This window comes from Aptenodytes forsteri, unplaced genomic scaffold (assembly GCF_000699145.1).
Source record: "Aptenodytes forsteri isolate BGI_AS27 unplaced genomic scaffold, ASM69914v1 Scaffold172, whole genome shotgun sequence".
Taxonomy (NCBI): Eukaryota; Metazoa; Chordata; class Aves; order Sphenisciformes; family Spheniscidae; genus Aptenodytes; species Aptenodytes forsteri.
The window spans coordinates 6,885,257-6,891,791 of NW_008795018.1; positions in this window are offsets into that span (position 1 = coordinate 6,885,257).

A 6,535-nucleotide genomic window follows, 5' to 3' on the forward strand; every position below is an offset into this window, starting at 1 on the left:
GGCATTGAGTACCTCAGCCTTTTCCTCATCCTCAGTGACAATGTTCCCCCCCGCATCCAATAAAGGATGGAGATTCTCCTTGGCTCTCTTCTTGTCATTAGTATAATTGTAAAAACATTTTTTGTGGTCTTTAACGACAGCGGCAGAACTCACAAGGAGTTGTCAACATCCCAAGCTCTCTGTAGGAGGGGAGTTTGATGTTCCCTTAAAGTCTGAAAGCTGCACTGTACCCTCCACCAGCTTCCACCAGCCGTTATTATGCAGAGACTTTCTCTCTGGGTTTCTCATGCCTTTACTGTATGTTGTATTCACAGAGCTTCAGCTATAGCACAGTAGGGGCAATAGTCACTTGACCACTAGGGAACAGCTAAAACCAGGTCAGGCCAAGACAAACCCTGACAAACCCTTAGACCCAGCACTGTCTTGTAAGTAAAAAGTCTGTGGTCCTTTGTTATTAATGGCAAAAATAATATTTACTGGTTACTTCACCCTGTTTCTTTTTCTCTTTCCCTTAACATTCAGTACTGCCATATGTGGAACTGAGAACTTAGGCTCTTAAGATGCTTGATTTGTTGAAGTGAAGAAGGTCTTGTACAAGGTGATAGTCTGCTCAGGGTTTGTGCAACTTATCCCTCAGGATTGTCCTCCAGAAGAGAGAGTTTTCTAAGCAGAAGGATCTCAAATCCTACTTACTTAAGAGGCACAAAGGTCAAACCGAGGCTTGAAGCAAATCAACAGACACAGTCCGAATAACAGATTAATCTTTTTTACCAGCTATGTGTGCCTGAGATTTGAAACGGTCTACCCTTCCTCTTGCTCTGATTATTTCTGCTATTCTCCCTGTCTTTAAAGTCCAGAGTCTGGTACACACTGTATCTTGATACCTAATTTACAAGCTACAAACTGATACAGTTAAAGCAATAAGGCTTGTGATGTGAAGCTGGGAGGTGTTATTTCTATACAACTTCACACAGGAAAGTTGAGCAGAAAGGTTAGTTCCCACTGCTATACTTGGCATTATGAGTTGGTTTAGGGGGGTTTGTTCTTAGTGTTTATCATCAAGGGTTTAAAAACAAAGAGGAAACTTTTGGGTTATTTTTCAGAAGCTTAATTGTTCTGAGTTTTATTTTAAGCATTTCAGAGCCAAAATCAGCCATAAAGAGTGGGTTCTTCAGCAGAGATCAGGGTATTGGCGTATAAACAGCCTCAAGAAAGCAAAACTTGGTTTGTCTAGAATAATACATATTAAAATGATTGTCTCAAAGACATTTAAGTAATAAAAAAAGTGACATTACATTTAGATCTGAAATAATTTTCTTTGGTTTATTGTTTTGAATTTTTTTCTCTTTTCCTTGTTATTTTTCCTTTCTGTTTTGTTTGATATTTCTTGCTAAGTAGTAGTTTCATATGTCTAGGCACTACTTCTGCTGAAGTGGATCTGAAAGCTATTACAAAGCTGAGCACAAGTCAATATCATACTGTTGTGAAAAAAGGAAAAATCTTTTTTCAGTCTCAAAAAAGTGCAGTCTGTAAGATGGGTAAAATAGGTTTTCTGCTCTTCTCTGCACTCTTAAACATCAGATTAACTAGATTTGGGCACTGTACATCTGGGAAGATGGGGGCTAATTCAAGAAAATCCATATTGGAAAAGCAAGAATGCTTAGAGATCAGGTCAATATGACCTCAAATTTAGGACAGTTTAAACTAAGGGGATATGCTAATATTCAAATATGTTAAAAACTATTTTTAAAAAAAGAAGGCAATAATTGACTTCCTATATCTACAATAAAACAAGAAATTAATTGATCTAAATTGCAGCAAGGAAAACTCAGAACAGATATTAGGAAAAGCTTTGCCATAATATGAAGATTAGCATAGCCTGCCTGGGCTGCTGCTTGCCTAAGTTGCACAGTGGGTATGCTGTGCCTGCTCTTGTACCTTACTGAGCTTGATCTTCCTTGCTTTCCTGGTTTGAGCTCCAATCTGCCTTTACATTACAGACTTGCATGGCAGTCTGTCGGCTAAACTTGGTTACCATCACTGGACCAACACTGCTCTTCTTGTTTGGGTGCTATGGGTCTGCGCTTTTGTTGGAGGGAGTCATTGTCCTGCCTGCCTGCTGTCACCCCCAGCTTATGTTTCCTTACACAGCAGTTCAACCCTGACATCTCCACTTCAGGAAGTCCTTAAGAACAAGCTAAAAACTTTTGCAAAAATGACACAAATGCAGCTGAGCTTGTTTTGGGGTAGGAACGTAGGTTACATAAACCTTTTTAAAGCCTTCTAGTTTTGTATTTGTGATTATAATACAGGTCATTCTTACAATAATTTCTATATGTGTTTGATGTTTTTATTATTTACAGGTATTTCATGTGATTACATTTCAGATTATTAAAGGATTTACTTTTTTAATTGGTATTATTGATACAAAGTCTATTGTATCTCAATATTCAAAGTGTTTGCATTTGATTTCTCTTTTGTATTTTATACAGGTATCTATTGCCAGCTAAAGAATCAGATCTCCTTATGTTCCAAAAAATTATAAAATTTACCATCAGGGACAGGAAAGAGAAAGGATTAAAGAACATCTGTGTATGCCAGGCATCCAACAGTGAAACTCTCTGAGGAGTTAAAAATACACAAGATACCCCTATTCTAGCAAGTTGCTTTATGTTCATGCTTTGTAGAAGAAGGTATTAGAGAGATAAAGGAATATATTTCTTTTTTGTGCAGCTTTTTAAAATACAAAGTCATCACATCCCATTGCTACACTGCACAGTAATTGATCTAAGATAAGATAAAACAAGGACTTGCTAACATTACGAGGGAAAAAAAGAATAAATATAAAGAATATTCTTTACATTGTGACTCTAAGCATTCCCATCTAGATGGCCAAGGTAAAAGACAATGGGAGGGCTTAGATATAAAGGAGTTTTAAAAACAACTCAGAAATTGGGAATCGTGTGAGTGCCCTAATGACTTCACCATGATAAGTTTATTTGCTAAGTCACTAGAAAATAGTAAGAGCATAAGCAGACAGAGAAAACATTTTCAGTCTTTTCACCTGTTTTCTAGTGTGACCCAGATACTCTTTCACATTGTCTAGTTTCTTATAAATGCTCAATGGATCTTTGTTGACTGTAATTATGTGCTGAGTGATAGCAGAAACTAAGTCAGACTTAGCAGCAACATTTAAAACCAGCACTGAGTATTTTTTTAATATTTCAGTGACTGTGTCTTATGATTGTGCAACTGAAGAATACTTAAGTTCCTTTCCTAAAACTTCTAAGTAGACTGAAAAATCTATTTTTATGTCTCTGTTTTCTGTATTTGTAGCTAGATATTTGTATGTAATTGCTACAGTAGACCCTTCATGGATCTATCTGACAGTAGCATTTCTCCCTCTGATTAAGTACTTCATGATTTTTGTGAAAAATATTTTCTTTCTCCCCCATTTCCTATATTTGAAGTTTATATTTTAGTTGAATTTTTAGTATCTCCAAAGATGGAGAATCATAGTGTTTCTGGGCAACCTGTTCCAGTGCTGCAATGATGAAAATAAAAAAATAATCTCTGTAGTTAATTTGATTTTCCCTTGTTGCAGCCTGTGTCCATTTCCTCACATTCTATCCCTGTATACCTCTGAGAAGAGTCTGGCTCCAACTTCTGTATACTGTGTTGTTAGGTACTTGAAGACAGCAGTAAGATCTCCCTTTAGTTAGCTCCTACTAAGTCTAAACCCAGTTTTCTCATTTTCACTTCACATGGTGTAGTGAGCTGTGGCAAATAGGACAATGGAAACAAACACAGAATGTGGTGAGCCTTGGTACAGACTGTGGATCAACAAGTGACAGGGGAACAATACCTAAAACTGTGAGAAAAGTTCACTGTGATATCACCATGGGCTGATCTGATTAGAGGCCGGTGCAGGCAACTCTTAAGGAAAGTTAGGAGTGGCCACCTCCTCCAGCCTCCCCTGCCCAGGACCCTCCTGCTCTGCTGTTGGAGGCCATCCCAGTACCCCAGGGACCCAGGGTCTCTGCCCAGGCTGAGGAACACTGATGCTGCTTTCCACTTTGCAGGTTCAACCAGCAACGAAGCTGAGCACATATCCGAGACACACAAACACACAGAGGACAGTGACATGGCCGGTCACACAGACAGTCACAGAGAAGGTGCTACCTCCAGCAGCACCCACATTCAGGACTCACACCAGACATAGGCACAGACAGCCATGTCCCCTCCTCCTCTTGGGCTGGCAGAGGCAGAAGGTCACTGGTGCAGCACACACACCACACTCGCCAGGTTCACAAACCCACACACATTCACGGATCCCCGGAGCACTAGCATGGCCTTTCGGTCCACCCAGCACCCCTGCCCGGAGCCCAGGCCCCCTTACCTGCCCCAGGGGTCCCCAACTTGCCAGCTGGTCCAGCTGAGTGCTCACTGCACACACGCAGTGCTCACACACTCGTCTCACAGGCACCCCACACTTGCGGGTCCCCCCAAACACCAGCATGGACCCTCCGCCCGCCTGATACACCTGCCCAGACCCAAGGTGACCAAGTGCAGGGCTCAGACAGACAAGTATGCTAACTAGCCCTGTTTTACACTTGTCTGGCCCCTTTTATACCTTTTTTGTCCATTTCCCCACTTTGTTCCTCCCTGCTCCCTCTTCCCCTGCCTCCTTTATCATTTGCCCCTCAAGTTTGAGTCCCTGTATGTTCCTGTTTATGGCCTCGTCTTCTTCTTTTTTTTTTTTTTTTTTTTTTTTTTAATTGAAAAGGCCCTTGACCAGATATCCTTAGAGGAGCATACAGTCTGTTTTCACATACCCTTACAGTATCTAGCTGTAAAGACCCACAGCAGTAGAGACTGAGGGAACACTGTTAAGCAGATTTCCAAACCACACAGTGCCATGTCACTGAGTCGATAACTGTGGTGGGTCTCCATTGATGGGTGTGCATGAGTTATGGGAGAAGCTTTTCCCTGACAGCCTATCTTTTGCTTTCTCTGCTTGATAAATTGAACTCAGCAGTGTTGCTTTTTCCCTCAGTAACACATCCTGTGCTCCAACCCCCCAACCATCCTTGATAGCCCTCCACTTGACTCAATTCCAGCATGTCAAAGTCTTCCTTGTACTGCAGACCCAAGAGTGCAGGGGACAGTACTCCAGATGCCAACTGGTGGCAGTTGGCTTCAGTCTTGCTAATACAGTCTGGCAGGTGATTGGCTTTCATTCTTTGTTGTAAGGGCCTATTGATGACTCATGTTTAGCTGCTTGTCCTGCACATCCCTATGCCTTTTCTAGCAGCCTGCTTTCTAATCAGCAGGAGCCTAGTCTGCACGGTTGCACTGGAGTTATTCTGCCCAAGTGCCAGACTTCACATTTGCCTGTGTTGAATTTAATGAAATTCCTCCAGTCTGTTGAGGTCCCTCTGAATAGCAGCTCTCCCCATCATATCAGCTGCTCCCTACAACTGGTTATTGTCTGTGGCATTGTTGAGGATTTCTGTCCCATCTTCTAGGTCTTTAATGATATTAAATAGTCAACAGAGCTTATTTTCTCTTCCTAGAAGGCTATCAAATAGGCCAGGCATGATTTGGCCTTGCTACTTCTTTATCAGCTGTTCCTAATCACCTTCTCGTCCTTCATGTAACTGGACATGGCTTACAGAGGGATCTGGCAGACTGATTAGCTTCTAGTTCCCTAAGATTTTCTTCTTATCCTTCTTAAAGAAAAGAGTAGAGATTTGCCTTTTTAAATACTTGTCTGTTCATACCTACAATAGTGTAAAGGCAAACCACTGCAGTTGCAGTGAACAACTATGGAATCATTTCCATACAATATGCTTCCCACAATGATGAATGTGATTTATAGGATCAAAAATAATTCAGCTTCTCTAATATTGTGTATTTCACCATGTTGTTTTTAATTTATGAATACTGTAACAACTCCAAAGATTTATCATGCTTTTGTAGTTTTCTCTCATCATTAGCAAGCAGAATACTCTGTGTCCGTATAGCCACGTGACTTCTGCACTACACATAGGGAGGGAGCTCTGTTCACAGCTCTTCTTTTGGGATGACATTAGTTTCAGCCTTTTTTAACTCCACATCATCAGTAATCAACACTACCTCTGCTCACACTACCATCAGCAAGAGCATAACAACCTTCAGATTGTTCCAGAGTGCTATCATGTTCCTGACAGAAGAAATTTACAATAAACCATAATCAGCAGACACTGGTCAGAATTCATTCTCACTTATACTGATGAAAATCCAAAGCCAGCTGAACTTGGTTAAAATGTTATCAGCTGACTCAGGCCTGAGTTCTCAGATGGTAACAGAATTTGTCAATTTGAACTCTGAAGTATAATTCTTTGAGTTTATGTTGGTACATCTGAAATATTATTGACCTTTGCCAGTCTAGCTGATGCTTGCCAGTGTCTGTCCAGTAGATCATACAGTACTGTGTTTCATTATAATTATGAATTTTGATGATAGTAAAAAAAAAAAAAAAAAAAAAAAAAAA